General features: G+C 35.7%; 1 protein-coding gene across 1 annotated transcript in view; it reads left to right on the forward strand.

Moving 5' to 3' along the window:
• Nucleotides 1-3186: 3186 nt before the first annotated feature.
• LOC108362117 (uncharacterized) overlaps nucleotides 3187-23662 on the forward strand; it is a 160456-nt gene continuing 139980 nt past the window's right edge. Inside the window, exon 1 of the mRNA XM_017614981.1 lies at nucleotides 3187-3496. The gene's annotated coding sequence lies outside the window, so the exon portion shown is untranslated. The remainder of the gene's footprint in view (nucleotides 3497-23662) is intronic.

A 23662-nucleotide genomic window follows, 5' to 3' on the forward strand; every position in this document is an offset into this window, starting at 1 on the left:
AAAAAATTTCTTAAAACACGATGCTTTCACATAGCGGTGGTAGCTGGCACAGAGCATTGGAGCAAAATCAACATTTACGTAAATTTTATTGTTGCTTCTGGTATCGAAACTGTGAAAAACTGGTCTGATTTTTTTCTTCTAAATCAAAGCGTGTCATATGAAATACACCAAGGCGAATTTATATAAGGTGGTGTTACTAGCTCAGCTGATTTTGTGATGTGTTTCGCCGCACGGCTTCTGATATCAAATTGAAAAATTTTGTTTGAATTTCTACACACACTCTTACAGATTTTGACAGTTTATGCCGCCAAAGCAAAAACAAAATACATGTAAATTTTTGTTTTTGTACTCCTGCTATCACCTTATATTAATTCGCCTTGATATGCACAAAAAAAAAAAATTGATAGGACAATTCATCTAAATGCGTAAATGCCTCGTAACCATGCCAACCTCGTAAACTTACTTAATTTTGTATGGAAATTCGCTTTATCTACGAGGTTTACGCAGTTACGAGGCATTTACGCGTTTTCATGAATACCCGTAATAAAAAATTGAAATTGGCAAAAATAAAAAATGTTGGAACTTTCTTTGTTAGTAAATATGTTTGCTTCTCGAAGCATTTATCCATCCCTTGTAAGGCCCCGTATTCAGTGGTAGTGCTGCTGAGTTGGGCGAACGTTCCAAAAATGGCTATTCAATCGCTTGTTTGGTATGAAAAAAGTCTTCACATGCAAATAGATTTTAAGAATTTAGAATTTTTGTGAGAGGAATTTAAAAATATTTGACATTATCGAGACCAAATAATTTGGGAAAAAAATCAAATCAGCTACTCTACTGACACTATCTGCTCAATGTGCCTTGGCTTGAACAAGTAGTAATAGAATTTGTTGTAAAAGAAGCAGGGTTATCAATGCCTAATCGTATTTCAGATAATTTTTCGCAAAAATATGCGTTCCTATGGAGCATGATTTTAAGAGTTTAGTATTTCTGTTGTCATCAGAAACTACGATCTTATCCGAGACATTGAAGATGTTTCTATGGCGATCAGTTCGGTCGGAAGGTCAGAACGACAACCTCATGTCCCTAAAGCTTCCAGGTACCTTGCTGATGGCCCTAATCGGGATAAGAATTTAAGCTGCCTGAGACTCGGAATCAAATATACCTACATACATATAGCTCACCAATTCTGTACGTAAAAGCACCTGACGTATTTTAATAATTTTCGTGGCTTTCAGAAGAGGAGTAGTGTAGTTTATCAAGCATTGGATAAAAAATACCGATAAATATATCAATAAAAGTGTCGGTTACTGCATCGTCATACTTAAGTTGAAATTGGCGCATTTTTCGTACATAGATTAAATCGATAAATTAATCGATAGCAATATCGATAAACATATTCACTACAAATTGTATAAATATATCGATTGCGTTATCAGTCAATATATCGGTGAAAGGTTCCACTCTTTTTTTTTCCTTTTATGGAACTCCACGAATATTGAAATGCTACTCAGCAGAACAGTTTTAATTTTTATTTTCTTCAGCCATTAAACTTTTTCGACTTTTTTGAAAAAAATGTTTTTTTTTTGATAAATTTTGCCAAACTTTTTTCCCTTTCAGAAACTCTATAAGTACCGATGAGCTACTCAAACAATTTTAATATTTATTTTTCCAAACCATTAAACTGTCGACATTTGAAAAAAATATATTAAAAATTTCGGCGTAAATTTGCAGAACGTTTCTTCCTTTTCAGGAACTCTAGAGCTCTAAGAAAGCTACTCAGAACAGTTAAATTTTTTATTTTTTGAAACTTTTTCAAACTTCGTGATTTTTTTTCATTCGGTTTAATTTTGCTGAATTTTTTTCCCCTTTTTCAGGAGTCTAGAACTATTGATAAGCTACTCAGAACAGTAATCATTTTTGTTTTTCTTATACATTAAACTTTTTCGACCTAAAAAAGAGTACTGTGTGGGCAATTCTTAGGACTATTTTTCCTTTTCAAGAACTCCAGAACTATTTAAAAGCTACTCAAAACAGTTTCTTATTTGCCTCATCTCGTATGCTGCGTGAATCTGGAATAGATAATTTTTTAATAAATATTTTTTGTCAAAATGTTCAGAATTTTGTTTTTCGTTTTCAAGAACTCTAGTACATTTGAAAGCTTCTCAGAGCAGATTTTTTTGTCTTTTGGCGTCATTCCATTTGCCAAATTCCTAGACAAGGAAAATTTGATCCAGGCATGCAAATCATTCTGGCAGAGCATCGAAGCTCTTATTGTCGCTGAAGGCGATTTTGTGAATTAACAAACATATATCCCGTAAGTCACTTACTTGGCTCTAAATTTCAATGAAATGCAATAAATTGTCAAAGCATTATACGAATTCAAGTTAAAAGGTCGTTTAAGTCCTCAATCACCTCACGCATCCTGTATATTAGAATTTAGAAATTGTATCACATTCAGAACACTCAATGNCATTATACGAATTCAAGTTAAAAGGTCGTTTAAGTCCTCAATCACCTCACAATACAGGATATTAGAATTTAGAAATTGTATCACATTCAGAACACTCAATGTTTTTTTTTATCAAGAAACTCGTTGTACTGAGTAACTGCAAACGATCAAAGCTCGCTCGTCATCTTGCACATTTTCCGTTTTTTTTTTACAATTTAATAATTTAATGCTTCAATTGCATGGAAAATGCTCAACACTCAAAATTCAAATCACTTCACACTCCTTTCGGCGTTGCTTTGGACCTTCTTCTGGCTTTTATATTCCTTTCACTTTCAAAACAAACAAGCTTATGAACATACCATTGGGCTTTTCTAAGCTTTTGCGTAGTTGTAAAAGCTATCAAATGTGTCATGTGTGCGGACACGAACTGTCAACCGACTAACCGAGTGGCCGACAATTGCGCCGACTACCCCACAACGCCGGCGCCCTCAACTGCTTGGCTGGTTCTTCGGTTTGTTGTGGTGTTACAAAGCCAAGAGTTTTCGGTCTTGCAACGTTTTTCGTGTATTCTCGCCAATTCTCTTTTGAGCATGGTTCCACTTTTTGTGGTTTATACTGTGTTTGTTTGTTTTTTGCTTGCATACGTTGCTACAAGAAAAAAGGAATACACTTGTGTGCTGCTGTCTGCTGCTGGGATTGGTTTTCGCCAATCGTGGCGAGTAATAGTCTCGTGCATTGCGGAGAATTAAGTTGCGGTCCGCAGCAGCAGCAAGTGACGCGGACTAAACTACGGCCCAACGTCGAATGGGCTGAAAGTGTAGATACTAAGTGCTAGCAAAATCAGAAAAAAATTTCTAAAATAATAATAGTATAAATAACTTTGTGCAAAAGTTACGCATATTGAACTGTATTGCTATAATTGTGCTTGGTTATCAGTTTGCAAGACTACTTCGTAGCTGCTAAGCAGAAAATTTTCAGTGATGTGAAGAAAATTCTTGCTTTTCTCATATACTGCGTACTTTAGCATTTTTTGCAGTTATTTAAAAAGTAAGCATATTAAGTATTTGTAAAAAATGCCAATCATATATGGAATGTATGAAAGTGCCGCTGCGAATATTTCGAAAATTCTTATTTTTTCAGCTGGATTAAGTTGCCATAAAAATATCACAAAATTTTATATAATCAAGCAATAAAGTAGGGAAAATACAACGAAAACAATGCTGCAGCGGCAATAACACAAGTAAAACAATAACAATAACACCGATTGTTAAGCAAAAACAATGTGTGCAAGCGAATCGAGTCACCAAAAACCCATTTTTGGGTGTGTGAAATGGATATTAACGAAGCGAAGCGCACAAACACACTAACAAAAGTGGCTGCAATCAGCGCGTGGCTTATGTACATACTAATGTGTTGCATGTGTGTGTGTGCTTGTCTATATATGTAAATGCGTAAGACAACTACTACATCAACTTTACGGTATTTTTTGTGCTGCTCGTGCTGCACCCAACATCAAATGCGCGGGTGGGTTTTAATGCCTCGTAGCGGTCACCGGGGCGTATGAGTAACAACACCGATAGCCACGGCAGCCGCCGTCGCTGTTCCCATTCCCTGGCTAATGTCAGTATACATTTTGTATTTGTTAGTGTATGTGTGTGTTTTGTTTGCGCGTGTCGTAAAAATGCCCAGGTGGAGTTAATGGTCAGCACCTATAAGTGTAAAAATGTGTTCGTGTGAAAGTTTTATGTGTGTGTGTTGGGCGGTGAAGGGTATAAAGTAGACGGAATGTTTGTTGGTGGAGATGGTAGTGTTCGTTATACATACATGTATGTACATGTAATGGCGTTCAAAGTGGGTTGGGAAGTGTGAAAAAAGCGAGAAAAAAGTTAAACAAAAATGGGTCGTCTACTTCGATTAACTGATAAAAATGTAGAAAAAGCCATTTAAATATACCAAAAGAAATCGTTAAAAAAGTTTTCAATAGTTTTGCACTTATACAAGATTTTTCCGTCATATTTTATAAAATCCAATAGCAGTGCAAGCAAAAAAAAAAATTCCTGTATATTCCTGAGCAACAAAAAAGCAAAAAATTTTGGTATCAAACGATTTACTTAATTTTCTTTTGTCTACTACGTTTGTGTCCAAGAAAAAAAGAAATAGCAACGAATGCTTTGCAAAAGAGAAGAGCCAAAGGAGCGCTAGCGCATTCTAGTCGAATGCGTTGTAATTGTAAGGTGGTAATTGTGTGTTTAGCAAAAGCGTGGAGAGAGCATAAGGTAGAGAGACACAGCAAGGATACTAAAAATAACGCTAGCAAAGAGGTAGTAGTTTTTGTTTTTTTAAGAAAAATTATAGGTTGTATACTAATTTTCAGCATTCTTATAATATAGCTTGGAATAAACGATTTTTAGTGAAATTAATTTTAAAATCTAAAATTATATTCGATTTAATATCTATTATATATATACATATCGACCCCTTTTCGCGAAATTATACTATGTGCCAGAAACCAAATTTTACAGGAGAGAAACATCAAAAAAAAAGAGGAGGTAATCAGTTCGCTGGCATATTTTTTTATGTATGTTATCGCATAACTTTTGATCACGTGAACTGATTTCGATAATTATAATTTTTTTTTGTATCGGAAAGGTGTTACTTCAAGAGGGTCCCATACTTATTTGCTTAAGATCCGTTCATTAGATCAAGCTGCTCCTGAATTATAATATGAGAATTGAAGTCGGTGGTGCTTTTCGCTTAAAAAGTTTATATTTTTTACTAAGTGCGCACAAAATACTTTTGATATTTTCATCCACAAGCATTTAAACGGAACTGGCGGCCTATATGTAGTAGTGATTTATATTGCGCGCTTCCATTAGGTAGGGTCTGAGTTCAAGCCCGATTTCCGACCAACATAAAAAAATAAAAAAATAAACAAAAAAAATGGGTTTTTTTTTTTTTAAACAGCGGTCGCCACTCGGCAGACAATGGCAAACCTCCGAGTGTATTTCTGGCATGAAAAGCAGCTTCTCAAAAAAATACAGTCGCCGTTCGGAGTCGGTGTAAACCTGTAGGTCCCTCCTCTTTGTGTGACAAGATAAAGGCGCACACTGCAAATCGGAGTAGAAGCTCAGCCAAACACTAACATATGTGTAAGCGCCAATCTATTATTATCTATATATTAATACGCTAACATAAACTTTGTCTCCGTTCGTTTGGCGATTCTACCGAACCGATTTCAAAACCAAGAACACCGTTGGAAACGCATTTTTCCGTAGATCAGCAGAGTTTTTATGGTTTCACAATTGCTTGAAAATTACGGCCAAAACCGTCGTTTAAACATTTTCGAATTGTGTATACATGTTGCTGCAACATGTTCAATTTGACATGTTTCGCCTGTTGTTTCACTACACATTTGAAATTAAGCTTTGAAATAAAGATAAATATGAAGATGAAGAAATAAATGATAACGATGAAGTCAAAAAAAAAGAAGGCAAAAGTGAAGATAAAGACGAAAATGGAGACAATGACAGATACATAAGAATTAGGGTAACTAAAAGGGTAAGAACATTTCTTGAATTTATGAAGTGAAACTTCTTTAGCGGCAGTTGGTTGGTTGGGAGTAAATTGTCAAATTCGAGGGGAATAATGCACATGGAAATAGTTCTCAGCGGTTTAGCGGTTTGATAATAAAAACAAAAACAAAGATACCTAGAGGTACAGGCAAAAACGAAGATCGAAGTAAATTTAAACACTTTAAGGTAAAGGTGAAGAGGAGTATGCAAAAATAAAGATAAATATGAAGAAAAGGATGAGGATGAAGATCGATATTGTTATCTATATAAAACTCGATATTCTTATCGATATAATAATCGATATTGCTATCTATAAAATAATCGATATTGTTATCGATACTGTTATTGATGAAATAACCACTATTGTAATCGATATAATAATCAATATAATAATCAATATTGTTATCGATACAATAATGGATATTGTTATCCGTATAATAACCGATTAAATAATTGATTTTGTTATCGATTTAGTAGATTATATTGTTATCGATATGTACAATAATCGATACTGATGATTGTTATATTTATCGATGAATTAATCGATTTTGCTATCGTTGTATTTTTCTATATGTTTATGGATATTGTTATCGGTATTTTTATCGACACAGTTATCAACAGGGTTATCGATATACTAATCGGAACATGGAATGTGATCACATTACATGACATCACATCACATTTTATCACATGATATGAAGAGACATCACATGATACAATATGATATCACATCACACGATATCACGTGACATGACATTACATGATTTGACATCACATTATATGGCATGACATCACATGACTTGACATCACATGATATGACATCATATGACATGACATCAGAGGATATGACAACACATGACATTACATCCTATCACATCACATAAAATCACGTCACATCTTATCACGTCATCGCACCTCATCTCATCTACGTGAATAGAAAAAGAAAAGGATATAAGCAAAGATGTGAAGGATAAAAACAAAGATGAAGACCAAGGTAAAGTTATCGATTTCAAAACCAAAAACACCGTTGGAAAGGTAATTTTCTGTAGATGAGGAGAGTTTTTATAGTTTCGAAATTGGTTGAAAATCGTCGTTAAAAAATTTCCATATTTGTGTATGGTTGTTTTTGCAACCTGTTCAATTTAAGCTGTTTCGCATTTTGTTTTACTTCGTATTTAAAATTAAACTTTGAAATAAAGATAAATATGAAGATGAAGAAACAAGTGATAACGCTGAAGACAAAAAAAGGCAAAAGTGAAGATAAAGACGAAAATGGAGATAAAGGCGAAAATGGAGACAATGAGAAATACATAAGAATTAGGTTGACATAGTTGAAATTTTCCGATAGGAATCGAAATAAAATCAGCCATAAAGGTTACTGAAATTTATGAAATCATCCAAGTTTATACTTATCGAAATTTATCCATGCTTATTAAGTTATCGCAACGTATCGAATTATTCAAACTGATCAATGTTTACTGAGTTGTCGAAAATTATAGACACAGAAACTTAGTTGTCCAAATTTACGGATAGTTATCGAGCTATAAAAACGTGTGGGATTAACGAAATTTGTCAAGTTAAAGAAATTTATCAAGTTATCGATATTTATTGAATTATCATTATTTATAGACTTAACGAAATATATCGAGGTGTCGTAATGCATGGAGTTCTTTTAACTTACAGAATTATCGATAATTATTGATCTACTGAAATTGGTTGGTTCAACAAAGCGAAGTTTATGGAATTTTCAAAATATATCGATTTATCGAAATTTCAAAGTTATATAAACTTATCGATTTATCACTGCTTATCGAATTTTATCGTGTTAACAGAGTGTAACGAGTTATCAAAATGTTTAGATAGTTTTCGAAAAATGTGGATATGTCGAAAGTAAAAATTTATAAAGGTATCCAAAGTTTTTACATTTTTGAGTTATCGAAATTTATCGAGCCATCGAATTTTACAGTTATCGAAATTGGTCGAGTTAACGAATTTTGTTAAGTTATCGAATTTTAGTGTTCTTGAAATTCATCGAACTATCAATATGTATCAAATCATCGAAATTTATCGATAAAATGGAATGTATCGGGTCAATTCTAGGTTCTGCTGAAGTCCAAAGACCTTCTAAGATAAAAAAATGTTAGTTTTGTTTTAGTTCCAAAGCAGAAGATGTTCCGGTAAGTTAATTTGTACTGTATAAGTTTTGCTACGTGTTAAGTTAAGGCTCCTAAAAACTAGAAAAACTGTCGAATTTTGACAGTAACTGGCACTCTAGTTATTATTATTATAGGGACATCAGCTACTATGTGTTACCGTGTGATACGTTGTTGGTGTAGAAAAAATTTGCGTCAAAAGTCAATTCCGAAAAAATATCAAATACGATAATTTCTCGCAAAGGGGTCGATATGTATGTGAATATCAGGGACGTGAAACTGATGAGTAATTTGGTCGGTTCGGTTCAGCGGCTCTAGCCTTTTTTTCCTTTTTGTGATTGGTTCGTCAAAACGGTTCTTTGTCTTTAACCCGGGGTTTCGTTGATCGGGACTATCGCCTCGCTCTTTCCAATATAGTCAAGTACTTGGGTTCGATTATAAATGTCAAGCTATCGTGAAAGCAAAATATCGAAGTGGTAGGGAGGAAGACTTCATTAAATCTGTAGGTATCACTGCAGGAGATAAATAGCTAAAAAATGACGCCTCTTTCCCAATGTTATCTCCCAGCTCCATAACCCCATAGTTAAAACAATTATGTGGTCAGTATAGTTAAGCGTGTGCAATACTGACCCTTTGATATCGCAGGTAAGACAGCTGCAGCAAGGGACGCAGCCGGCCTTAGGGCGCCGCGGTGCACCGGTTGACTAAGTGACTCGGGATCTGGACATGGATCGCTGTATAACTAGTCTAAAACTAATTAGCTTTTTCTTCATCCACATCCGATTTAGAGATGAGTGGAGGGGGGCAGGACAGTGAAAGCAAGGAGACCCCGGAATGGCTCGGAGCCTGACAGAAACGTCGATATAGGAGTCTTTTCTGGGTAACAACATTAAAATTATGCTTCCAGCACACTTTAGGTTTCCAAGTAGAGTTTGTTGCTATTGAGGAAGTAGTCAGCACTTTAGATTAGGTAAGGTTGAAGCGGCTGCCTTCATCCAATATAGGAGAGGCCCAATGGGCCCATTGTGATACCAGTTGAACAAGAACCAGTTGGTTAGATTCAGAAAGTGCGAGAATCCCTGAATGCCTTTCAGCACTTTATTCAGCTATAAATTTTATATTGCTGTATGAGCATTGTGGAATTATACTTTTAAACAACAGTTCTCAGTGCTGGTGGGATAGACATGCATGCAGTGATATTAAACATCGCACTGGATCCTCATGGTCGCAGCTGCTTGAAGGGCGATAAGGTGGAATAATCGTCTCTTGGTAGTTAAATTTTAAGAGGATTTTGTTGTGCCCTTTTGGGTAGAGTTCCACTGCGATTGGAAAAGGATTGTCATATAAGAAGGTTACCGAGAAGTTTCCAATCGTAGACTCATTAATATATCATTCTCAGAACAGGAATTATAAACCCTTAGAAAGCTATTGCTACCGGCAGGCAGATTTAAAGAATTAGTTGTGCTGGTGAAGGGTCTTTTGCTCGAAATAGTCAGCAAAGCATTAGCGACCGAAGCAACCTAGAACATATTATCCAATAACTAATTAGACGAGAGTCTCGGGGAGAATACGTATTCTTTAAAAGAAAAACATACTTTTCCCATTTCAAATCATTAATAATTTGTATAATTTTATCTTCCTTTTTTTTATTAAACATTTACAAACATATAAAAATGTACCCAAAAAAAAAAATATGTTCATGTTTCTAACGACGACAATCAAAGTACCACTGCTTCCCTGCAGAGAAAGCTACCAGTTTTGAACCAGAATGCTACCAGTTTGCGTTTCAGTCTAACTAGTTCACGTTGCAACCTTTTCCAATGTCAGCGACTGGTATTTTTAACATGGCAGTGTAATAGGAGATGCCAATTTTCAGCTCCTGCATCAGCGTCCTACCAGTAGAAATACTAGTAGAATCATACCAGTTGACGGGATAGACTGTCAATTCATCCCCCGTGAAAAACATAAGTATGCGATTTTGCTCGCAGCGCCGCAACAGTGGCAAATGTCGATTGCGCAAAACTGTGGCACGTCATTCGAGGGATTCAAGTTCGAATTCCAGAGGAGGAATCTTTATTTTGTTTTTTGTTTTTATTTTTTAATTTTTTATTGATATATTTTGTTTAATTTTTTAATTTTGTATCGTTTTAAAAACAACAAAAAAATATTTATTTTACGTTTTTATGGACTCGAATCTGAGATCTCAGAACCAGAATCGGTAGTCTACACCCGACGCCACAGAAGACATTTTAAAAAAAAAAAAACAATTAAAAGCATTTTAATTTTGGTTTTGGCAATTGAAAGGCAAATGTCGCTGATCGCAAAAGTTGTTCGAAATCGCCGAAATGGTAGCACATTAACAAGAACTTGTCCTTTTACTGGCTGGTTTGGCATTTCAATGCGCAGAACTGCTATGATCGTAGTCCATGACAAACTGGTGCGACTTCCCTATTTAATATCAGTTTTCGAACTAAAATTTCTACCAGAGACGCAGAATAATAATTATTTCATGTTGGAGTTTTAAAAAAGTCATCCAAATTTTCGTAAGAATTATAAAAGTCTTTTGAAAATAATTTTGTGTGAAAAAATTTTTTTAAGTCATCGATAACTATTATTTTACGACCTATATAAGTATGTTCATAAAAATTATCAGCGAGATAAATATTTTTAAGTCTTCAAAGAATTTTATTTTATGACTTATATTATAAAAGTCTTTTGATAATAATTATGAGTGCGAAAAAAAATGTGTATATGGTCCCGAACAGAACCTAAACTACTCCCAAACCAGTCCCCAACTAATTCTAAAATGCTCTTGAACAAGTCCCGTCTTTTAAGACTTAAAAAATTTTTTCGCGCTCATAATTATTATGAAAAGAGTTTTATTATATAAGTCTTAAAATAAGTCTTTGAAGACTTAAAAATATTTATCTCTCTGATAATTATTATGAAAGGACTTTTTTAATATAAATCCATGAATAATAATTATAAATGACTCGAAAACAATTTATCTTAATATAATGATTATAGATTGACTTTTATTCTTTTCTCTTGTAATAGTTATGTCCTTGATTTTTTCAAACTAAATAGTTTACTTTTTTCTACGAGGAACTGGTAGATTTATAGCTCATAACGAACTGGCATGCCTTTTATCCCTAAATAAAAGTTAATGAACAGGAATTTTTGCATACGATTTCAGCTTGTCACTGCATTATTCACACACATTTACATACATATGTATGTGCATAGTACATATGCGTCCTGCAAAAAATGTGATGAATTCGGGATGGCTCCGGGAACAATCGCAAAGGAACATGCGACTATCCTATGAAGAGACTAACTGTTCCTCTTTGTACCAGGAAGGGTATTAAAATCGACTAGTCGCTTTAAAAAAAAATAAAAATGTAAACTTTGGCAAGCTGCGATTCGAATTGGGGCTTTCAGGTTTGCTAAGCGAATACTCTCTCGCTTCGTCGCACAATTTTTTGTAGGGCAGGTACATACAGTCTAAATACGAGTCCAATTGAAAATGTGTATATTTCTACATATATTTTAATGTTTATGTGAAGCTGTATGTTTTTGTGTGTGAAAAGTTTGACAGTATATGACAAATTGTATAAACCTAAGTGGGCTAAAGTCGTATGCCAAACAAAATGACAATAAAATACATAAAAACTTAGATACATGTGCATACATGAATTCATAAAGACTTGCTATGTGCTATGTATATATGTATGTACGTAGTGTAGCGTAGATCTGCTGACAGCAGCAATCACATTGACAATTACTTGACAACTGTGCTATACCCCCCGTACTTGAACTGTGACGAAATACTGTTGTTGCTGCTATTGTTGTTGGCATTACAACATCGTCGGTGATTTCTCAAGTGTTCATTGAGGGTTTGGCTGCAAAATGGCGCATGAAAAATGCATGAAGTGAGGTGCCTACTGCCACACACACGCAGGAGACCTCATATACTATAAATTTAAAATTAGAAAATAAAAAAATAAACATGTGAAGGTAGAGATGATTGCGATGCAATACATTGATTATGCACACATGTAGCATTGACTAGCAGAAAAATGTGTGAATAGGCACTTAATGGGATTTAATTGAAGCCCCAGGGCGAAGAAGAAAAAAATGAGAATTTAAGACTAAAAAGTTGTATTTAAAGATTAAAATATACTTTAGTAGAATGATAGATTTGTTACAAAAAGGAGACCTTCTGTAGTGAATACGCGNCAGAAAAATGTGTGAATAGGCACTTAATGGGATTTAATTGAAGCCCCAGGCCGAAGAAGAAAAAAATGAGAATTTTAAGACTAAAAAGTTGTATTTAAAGATTAAAATAAACTTTAGTAGAATGATAGATTTGTTACAAAAAGGAGACCTTCAGTGAATACGTGGTACACAGGATAATTATAGCTTTTTGATTCCTCTTCTTTTGCCTAGCGGTTGGATGTACTTCAATCCGGCATTACAAGGCTGGATGGAATAAAGTCTCTCTACTCTAAAAACTAGAGATAGAGAAGGTAGAATTCCGTTTAAAAATGTGTGTTTATACGCATACCAGAAATATTACATTGCTGCAAAAATCCGGGAGCCAAACTTTATCAGATGGTGCCAAAGTGAAGAAATATGACAAAGTATTGATCTTTTTGAGAATATTTAAAAGGTAATTTCGCACCTCCTTCACCCCCCGTATCGCGACCAGCATCCCAAGGCATACGAAACTTCTACAACTGAACCGAAAACGGACTCCAGAGCAAGTTTGAAGATATAGCAGTCTTACTCAATAACAGTGCACTNTCCGTTTAAAAATGTGTGTTTATACGCATACCAGAAATATTACATTGCTGGAAAAATCCGTTAGCCAAACTTTATCAGATGGTGCCAAAGTGAAGAAATATGACAAAGTATTGATCTTTTTGAGAATATTTAAAAGGTAATTTCGATGACAAATAAAAGGTTAAACTTTTCATTTTGTTTGTTGATTGTTCCGACAATTGAGGAGTATGATGCATTTTGGAACGAATTTCCGTCCTTCTTTGTCAATTTCGGTTTGGCGACAAATCGGTTTCGGCGTTTTGCCATTTTCAGTGTAATTTTTTAAACGAAAGGAAGAACCTCCAACAACAGGTTTCCTCTAAAGGAGTCGAGTATCTGGGGGTATTTTATATGAAGGCTAACAGGGAAATCAGAATAACAGATTGGAGTAATACCTTACAGCCAAATTGCTCCGCATCCTTCTTCTGCGGGCGGACATTGAGCCAATCCCGGACCAGAAACATACTTATGCTGAGTTTGCCAGAGACGACTCCATTTGAACTCCACTTCGGTGAAATTCTTGCAACAAATGGAGTCACCTAAGAAAATGTTCTGGTCTTAGGTCTCGTTGGGAGTGCACCACAAGCTTTGTGACCCCCTGTTATTCAAGCCAAACGGATTCATCCGCCTCCACGACTACCCGCTCGGAAAGAGCCTGTACGGCTCCAAGAAGCTCCCCTGAGTAACATTAAACCTCCCCACCCCTTCACACATCCCACCACTCTACCAGCCGTGCCAGGTCGCGTGTGCGAGCAAAGAAGCAGCTCTTGGTTGCTACCACCATCAGCTTCGTGTGTCAGAACAGAGTATACCGGAATGTGGCGTCAGTCAAATGCAACACATGCCTTGGCTGGTGCCATTTCCGCCTATGAGCTGGCCCGCGCGCCACATACGAGTGGACAAGAACCTTCTGCGTCCTCTGCTGCAGAAAACCGCCGCCGCAGACAACATCGCACCCACTGCAACTACCCACCACCGGGTAGCAACAGCAACTGCGGTGAGTACAACAGGCCCAAGGTAGACCCCGCACCTCTTTCGCCCCCCGTATCGCGACCAGCATCCCAAGGCATATGAAACTTCTACAACTGAACCGAAAACGGACTCCAGAGCAAGTTTGAAGATATAGCAGTCTTAGTCAATAACAGTGCACCACTAATTTCATCAGCGGCTAAGTGAAGGTGGCTATCGGAAAGGCGAAAGCCTCCAAACCCATTGGACCCGACGGAATTTGCATGCTGATGCTGAAGCATTTGGGGCCCGCGGGAGTAGCATACCTCACGGAGGTCCTCAACCGGTCAATGGCCACTCTCATCACTCCTGATATATGGAAATAAAGGAGAGTGGCCCCACTGCTGAAACCGGGGAAATCCGCCAACAACGGAGACTATTACCCCTGCTACTCCCGTACTTCATCCACCACCCCAGCAAAGCGTCAGCATGGTTTCCGTAAAGTACACAGAACAACAACAGAACTTAACATCATAAACACCCAGATAACTCATGGCCTAAACCGCAACCGACCCTGTGAAAGAACAGTCCTAGTAGTCAGTAATCTCCCAAGAATAAACCGCGAAACTTAGAAGAATAAAACAAGGTTCCACAAGGTGGTGACGACTGCTATTGGCGTCTGGAAATAGAATTGATGACCTCTGCTTAAAAGTAAACGGCTATCTCTACAGCCTTTCTCGCTCCTTCACAGCAAGGAGCATAACACTCTCCCCATCGAAATCAACAGCTGGGCGATGGAGGTGACGCTTCAATTTGGCATTGATGTCGATGGCACACCAATACTGACAGTGAACAACTCAAAAATTATATGGGTCACTTTTGATAGCCTGCTCTCCTTCTCGCGCACACAACCGCAGTTGTCAACAAAGTACAGAGCCGCAACAAGGTGCTTAAGTCGCTCGCCGACAGCACCTGGGGCAAAGACAAAGAAACGTTGCTGGCAACATAAAAAGCAATTGACCGGCCGGTTCTAAACTATGCTGCACCTGTTTGGTCGCCGGGGACAGACTTGCCAGAACGCCGCACTCCGGACACCGACAGGGTGCCTTCTGACGTCGCCTGAGCACCACCTACACAGCGAGGTTAAAACAGTTTCCGTAAGGGACCACAACGAAATGTTCTATAAACAGTTTCTGGTGGGGTGCCATTGCCATGGCCCAATTACGGTCTGGATACTGCAGACGCCTCATCAGCTACGTGTCTAGACTCGACTCCAATATCCGCGATGAGTGTGGAGACTCCGCGAACGACACCCACCACCTCTTCATATGCCAGCTCAATCCCACTCAACTAACACCCCTCTCCTTTTGGTTCGACCCTATTGAAACTGCTCGTCTCCTGGAGGGCAATTATTGATGGATGAACCGAAATAGGCGGGGCTCATTAGTGCCGCTACAACAATAACTAAACATTGACAAGATGAAACGCCGTTCAAATCCGCCCTAACATACAGAAGTGTATTGAGAATAAAGTGGAATGTGCTATGTACTATCTACATAGGAGCGGAGGCTGAACAATTTTGAGCCTAAGTACCTTTAAGTATCATTAATGTCTTTTGCTGCGTGTCACTAATTGTTTAGTAGTATAAATATAAAATTACATGTCATTAACATAATTACGGTTTCAGAAATTGAGTCGTAAACATCACCATGAGGGATTCAAACGTCATCAAATTCCTCACAGATAAGAACAAAACACCGACGGAAATATTTTAATAGATGTCTTCAGTTTATGAAGAGGCTGTACCTTTATTTGCTACCCCATATATGGCAGGCACTTGCTGGAAATTGATTCCAGGTGACAGCGGCCAAAGAATGCCATTACCGAAGAAAATATTGGAAAAGTAAACAAAACGTGTTCTAGAAGTTCGGCGAATCAAGTTGTGGCAGATAGCCATTGGACCAGCAGCGCCGAGTTACAACTTCGCAGACATCTTTGGACGTCTGTTACGCTAATCGGGGCGACATTTTTTCTCGCATTGTCACTGTGTATGACGTGTGGATGCGGTATTATAATACCGAATTAAAACAGAAGTCTATGCAGTGGATAGAAGAGGAAGAAAAGCCAGCGCGGAAGTTCAAGGTGGGAAGGAAATGGATTGTGAGTTATTCTGTTCATCGACTTTCTTCCTGAGAAAACTACAATTAATTGTATGTCGTAAACTTTAAACACCTAAAAAATATATTAAAGGGGTACGTAAAGTACCATCAAAGTCATATTATGAATTTTTACAGTGTTAAGTAATACTTGGTTGTCGTTTCAAGTTCTCTAAGCATTTATTTAAGCTTTTAAAGTTTATGATATACAACAATACGACACTTACGATATCTTTGTGAATGCCTCCAATGAATGCAGACTAGTATGTCGCATTGTTGACAAAAGTGTGTCTAGTGTTTGTAGAGAAATGTAGAGGGAAACTTACCAAAGGAGTCCTGCTGTTGCAAGACAGCAACTGGCCAAGACGAGCAGTAAAGCATGTTACTCGGGTGTACATGGCGTATGAGTAACTTTCTTAACTGCTAATTTTTCATATAAAAAATCTTTGAGCATTTTCATTTGACCACTCATTATTTCGTATTTATCCATCGATTTTCTTCATCAGTAAATTGATTCTTTATTTAGGCTTTAATACAAATGCAAAAATTTGGCACAGAACCTGTTATTTTTTAAATTTTTCATCTGTTAAAGCTTGATTTTTTTCAAGTTTTCATTAAAAAATAAAAAAAGCTGGAATGATTAATTAATTTGTCTGAAACTATAAGCCTTATCGGAAAGTGATGTATATACGGATTTATTATAGAGAATCTCATTGGTTTTCATTTGCCGTATTTTATATTAAGATTTTTAATTTGGTTCGTAAAATATACGTGATTAAAATGAACCAATTTTTGCTTTAAGCTATTCAGTAACGGTAAATTGCAAATATCTTGGAAATGTATCAATAGAAAAAAAATTAACTCGATTTGCGGAATCACGGAGCAATTCTACATAGGAATTGGATAGTGGCATCCATAGAACATTTTTGCTGTAAACCAGTGATATCAGAAAAGGTATATTTGAGCCACAGGGCGTATGAGTAACACATTTTTTTTGTCGGCTCAAAAAAATCTTACAGAGCGATTCTAACAACCGTATTTCAACTCATCGCCGTCCTTCGCGGTCGGTAGGATAAATTTATCAACTCGTTTGCGAGTTTTATCTACTTTAGTAATATTTCTTTCAAATAAAAAAAAAAACTTTTCTTCTGAGTTATGCAGCACCGAAGCACTATCACATGAAATAAGTACACTAAAGTAAATTAAAACACGTTTAAATACTTGTAAATACGTACAAACTGTAAAACAGCTGATATTGTTATGCCATTGTAATGTGTTGGTAAATAAATATATACACATGCGCATACAGATACGCCGACATTTTAAATGGATAACACGTGTGCTGTTTTGTAGAGAGAAAAGAATAAAAAAAAGCTTGTAAAAACGAGAGAAACGGCGTTGAGTGCAAGAGCGCGCACTAACATACATTTGTGGAAACAATAAGCAAAATTTATAATTTCTCCACCCATCAGTGTTACGCAATCTCAGCAAACCACTGAAAAGCAACAACATTGTTATCCCTCATAACAACAACTTTACAGAATCTGCAGAAATAAAAACAAATACAGACATGCGTATTGAAAAATAGAGAATAGAGGCGGCGAACCATTGAAGGTGAAGGAGTCGGTATACCGCTCCTTCGAAGCAATTGGTTTTGTGGGCGAGAGCGCAAAAATTTAAATGGAACAATTTCAAAAGTTCCATGCTTTCATAAAAAAGGCAAAAGAAGAAGAAGGAAGAGAAGAAAAAACAAAAGTTATAAAGTAGCATTTAAAAAAAAATAACAACAATAGTAAATGGTAATTTTCTAAATCAGCAGTGAGCTTGCTCCGGATTTGAGAAAACGCACGCACATCCTCAGGAAACTCAAAGCATGCACGCACACACGCGCAAACATGTATAATATATGCAGGTACGAATATGTGTGTGTGTATGTAAGTGTGAATGGACATATAAGGTGAGCGGAAGGTGTCTGACAAGGCCAGGAAAGCTATGCAGACAGGAAATTTAGGTGAATGGTTGAGTGATAAGCGGAAAATGCTGAAATGAAAGGTGAAATAAAAATTAATAGAATTGGAAAATAAGTAATTTGTATACAAATTTTAAGGTAACAATTTTCATTTGGGGGCACTAAGAGAATTTTCGTAAATTTTTTAGTGCTATTTTATGTAAAAAAAATTAGTTTGGTCAAATTTATTGGGCATACTAATGAATCAACGAGTACAACGTGATAAGTGACATTTAACTAATGATGAATTCTGATTTCATGAACTACATACTAGCTATATATACACATACAGTCAGCGCCAAAAATATGCATACCTTGATGTTTTGACGATTTATTTATTTACATATATTTTTGCTACCAAATTTTCCTTATCTTTTATAAAAATATAGTTCATATAACGGCAAAAACTTTTTTTTTATTTTACACAGAAAAAATGCAAGAAATTTGCATCGAAATTTTCAACTCGATTTCTAAAAAACATCTTTCAAGTCGCTAAAAGTTACCGCTGATTTTTGAGAATTTTTTTCTCGAGGTTATTGCGCATTTTGTTCAACAAAATCGATTTTTTTATGGAATCAAATGCGCAGCACCCTCAACAAAAAAAATCAACGGTAATTTTTAGCGACGCGAAACACGCCCTTGTTTAGACATCGAACTGAAACGTTGAAAATTTCCATAAAAAGATTCATATGAAATTGAAAAAATGATTATTGTGGCTTTTGCTGGGGAATGAACTATATTTTTATAAAAAAATTAGAAATATTTAGTATGGAAAATGTAAATAAATAAAATTGTTAATATGTCAGGGTATGTATAGTTTTGACGCTGCCTGTATACAAACATTTGAGACATTATTTTTTAAGTTGGCCAGATTTCTTAAAAAAAGATGCCACGTCTCCGATTCGCTTCGAATTTTTTTTTCTTCGGAGATGTGATCTGTAAAAGTTCGAATTTTTCATGACTCTGACCAATCGTGTACTTCTTCAAATCGTTGTGTCTTCGGTTCTACTTAACGTTGTTTTAAAGCTAAAGAAACGAGCTTCACATTTCTAAATATAAAATGGGCATGATTGTCCTAAAGTTAATTTAGCTATTAACAGTTGAACTTTGTGAAGTTTATTTGCATACTGAAGGCCAGTAAATGAGGGATTTAAAATTACACCAACGTAATCCTTGTTTAATTCTCTATAGAAAAACCTCACACACATCACAGGCATCAAATCACATCAGAGTACATCACACCGAATCACATCAGATCACATCACATCACATCACATCACATCACATCACATCACATCAAATCACATCACATCACATCAGAACGCATTACATCACATCACATATCACAATATTACATTACACCACAGCACTGTACATCACATCACACCACATTATTGATGGTAATGTAACGAAGAATACCAAAAGTACATGAAACTGAATCACATCGTATCGTATCAGTGCCATTAAGCAACGTTATACAAAATGGTAATATACTTTTACATAGAATCTCATCCTTCATATCAAATGCCATCACATAACATTGCATCTTGACATTAAACCAGTCGCATATCTTATTACATCATCATTAGATCACTCCACACCACATCACCGCATGCCATAACATCACCGCATGCCTATCATGTTACGTCATGACTCATCACATCACATCCAAATCCCCATTAACCACAACGAAAGTACATCCCGTCGCATTGAATTAAAACGTATACTATAATTTAACCACACAACACATCACCACACTAAGGAATACCGTAAGAATATCACATTGAATCTTATTAGAGTCACTAATATATGAATTTCGGCCCGAACCGACAAACGGTTGTAGTTCCAAATAAGAAGAAGAAGAACATCATATGCATGTATATTACATGTGTATATCTTTGTAACCGCTTGGCACAGTTGTTGACTTTGGCACCGCATACCAAACGGCTGAAAATTTTTAAAATCGGACAATAACCACGCGCACATCCCATATAACGGTAATTTAGATAACTATTAAATCTTCGATAAATTAGTATATACGGAAGCTAATTTATTCAAAATTGATGCTTGCAATAATTCTTTATAAAAAAATACCTTTATTTATGACAAAGTTTTGGGAAATGGGCGTGACACCACCCATGTGTTTTTCGATCATTTTGTACCAAACTCGCCATGGTTATTTTGCTTGCCACATAAAAGCAAAACGTTGAAAATTATTGAAGTCGGATTAAAATTATGCCCAATTTTCATATAACGTTAGATTTCAGAAATGCTTGAAACTTCGATATTTCGAAATTTTAGGACGCTAATTGACTGAAACTTGAATAGAAGTAACATTACTATGGAATTTTGGAAAATGGGCGTGATACCGCCCACATATAATTATATAAAAATTATATAAATTCATAGAAGATGTTTGAAATAGGGGTAAAACCACTTCTGATTAACATGTAGCGGTAGTTGTCGGAAAGGTGAAAAAAACTTTATTTAATAATTGTGCCGGGTATTTAATGTTCGGCTCTGTCCGAACTTAGATTTTTTTACTTGTTTTATTTTTATTTTCTATATTTTTTTTTATATACATATGTTACCGCATAACTTTGGACCACGTGGTCCCATACAAATTTTGTTTAGATCTGATCATTGGATCAAGAAGAATTTAACTGCACTTTTAAATTTTCATATGAGAATTGAAATCGGTTTTGTTTTTTTGCTTAAAAATTACTTGTTTCAACACAGACTAAGGTCCGCAGAATTTCCATTCTGGCTCTACTTCTTATGTCATGGTGCGTTTATTTGGGATAACAAAGTTGCTTGTTGGTACCAATAACATAGGGCAAATACAAAGCACTCCTTAACGTGGCATTTTCATAAATACAGCAAAAGTGGCTCAGCAAATGCAAATATTCGTAGGCCAACAATAACCAGTAACAACAAAAGCTAGCAAGCCACTCAAAGTTCACGCAAATACTTGTGAATGCAATGGAAATGAAACAAAGCTCTTTAAAGCAATTGAGTATTAAGCTGTCAGCTGCAGGCAATTGTGGGTGGCAAAATATGGGAGTTGTGAGTAATTTATTGTAAGTTAATGTTTTGGTATGTAGAGTTTGTGTCCGAAATATGTTCGTCCAACAGCTGAGTGGTGTTAAAAAATGCAACATACATACTTATATACGCAGTGATAATTGATGGGGGATTAATAATACTTTCAGTTTGAGAGTTAGAGAGGTTTTATGTGGTAGTGTGTGTGTGTTTGAGGCGGAAAATATGTATGTATTTGAAACTAAGGAAGAATTACGATTGGTAATAAAATGCATGTATGGAGAATAAATAAAAGCCATAGCTACATATCGTCGTTTAAACGTGCAAAACCGCGTATCAACAAAATGCAAAACCGCGTATATGAAGTTGTAGAAATTATTTTCTATAGCGTAAAAACACTCATATTTCAAAATGGTTATCTTTTTTTATAAAGTAATCGCATATCTGCCTAGTATATTTCAGGACGAATGGATAAGGATTGAGCCAAGAGCTTGTGTGAGCAAATCCAATTTTTGGCAGCCAATGACAGTTACGCGGTTTTGTACTTTAAACGACGATATAATTAAATTTGGTCTTTATTTTATTTTTGGTATAGTTTGTGTAATTGAGCCGCAACATGTAGTCCAGTATCTAGATACATATCTCATCACTGTTCGGTCATAATCCATATTTAAAACACAAAATTAGTGGAAGTATCTATCCTTTGCAAATCTAAATGCAGTCCTTTATACTTGTCCGCTAAATCGGCTCCATTTAAAATGCATCTGCCATCGCAATCCAATATTAACCTCACTCTTACTTAAGGCCGGCTATTAAATGTCTGGTGGAAACTAGCTCCAGGATACTCACAGTTATCATGAAAAAGACGCGCCCAGAATAGATTCTTGACTTCAGAATCAACTTAGAGGTTTTCGACTCTTAAAGTTTTGCACCAGCTTGACCGAGCTCTGTCCGGAGTCATTATGCCTTTTAAAGTTTTCAAGATTTGGATAGCTTTAAAATAATATTTTGAAAATAAAAAAAGGTTTGATTTCGATATCTGTTAAGTAAACTTCTTACTCCAAAATATGTACTGTGTATACCTAAAATAAATTCCTGATTGAAATTAACAAAATAAAAACGTTTATTGCATAGAAGCGTGGCAGCTCTGATGGAAAATATTTTTTGCCCAAAGTTCTCAACAATTGATTATCCATATTGCGATGTTTTCGATAAATTGTGTAGAATCGAAAATAAGTGGCAAACTTACACTAGTATCCTAAGAATACCATTTTGTATATAGGGAAAGCATTGCTTAAGAACCTTCTCTTTGTACCACCATGAATAGTATTATTTTACCTTTTATCTAAACGAAAATTAAAATTAAATAAACATGCGCTTCAAAATAGCTTATCAAAAATATTTTTGAATTAGAGATCTTTAAAATACCCTCCAATGGATGCCCATATTATGATATTTTAATTAATTTTTAACTAATTTCGAATAGGTGGCAACCTTATACAAAAGAAATTAATACCTACCATTATGGCTGAGGGGTTAGAGGAGCGTACAATAACATGTCATAATCAAATAGGTACTTACTTAGTAGGCAAAAGTCGAAAAATCATCGAGCGAGAGCCAATTCTGATCGACTTGAGGGGACTGAACTCCATTCAAAAAAGTCGAGTTTTTCAGCGAGAAGTAGATTTTTGACTAAACTGTGACAGTCGACTTTTCCATCCCTATCCTAGCGTTAATTACACTTGATCTCAAATTTTAGTTTAGTTTTTGTTCTCCAGACGCCACTATCCAATTTGTATGTAGAATTGCACGGTGATTACGAAAATAGAGTTAATTTTTTTTCTATGGATACGTTTTCGAGATATTTGCAATTTACCGTTATTCAGCATAAAAGAAAATAAAAAATGGTACACATGATAGAAATGAAACTTCTTAAAAAAGGTGTGAGTACCAGGTACCTACTCACGAAATTGGATGTCTAAACATATGTTAACGGTTCGGCAAACCATTAGGCGATCGAGTTACATATATAAGTTTGGTTAGAAATCAAACAATAATTTCATTTCATCTTATTAATTTTCTGATATACATATACATATACATATACATATTTATTTATTCATTTTCCGGTAACATCACCTTATATGAATTCGCACTTCTAGCATCCATAGGACCGGGTTGTAATGGAAGTAATTGTATGTTTAACAAATAAATGAAAATGTTTATAATGCATTCAATAGATCCTTACGAATTCGCCATTACCAAGGTACTAAGTAACGTAGGCACTTTTGTTTGCAAAATGCATTTATTTAAGTTAAAAGAAGACAAATTCCTTTGTTCGGCATTTATTCTTACTTGCTTTCTACCTTCCAAGGCGAATTCATATATTCTTATCACGAATTCATATATTCATGTGGTAGCAAGAGTATAAAAACATAAAATTACCTTATCAATTATAAGCACAAGTATCACATGTCTGCGTAGTCCAATTCACGAAATCATTTCATCGA

Source organism: Rhagoletis zephyria, unplaced genomic scaffold (genome assembly GCF_001687245.7).
Source record: "Rhagoletis zephyria isolate East Lansing unplaced genomic scaffold, Rhagoletis_zephyria_1.1 Rzeph_scaffold_00940, whole genome shotgun sequence".
NCBI lineage: Eukaryota > Metazoa > Arthropoda > Insecta > Diptera > Tephritidae > Rhagoletis > Rhagoletis zephyria.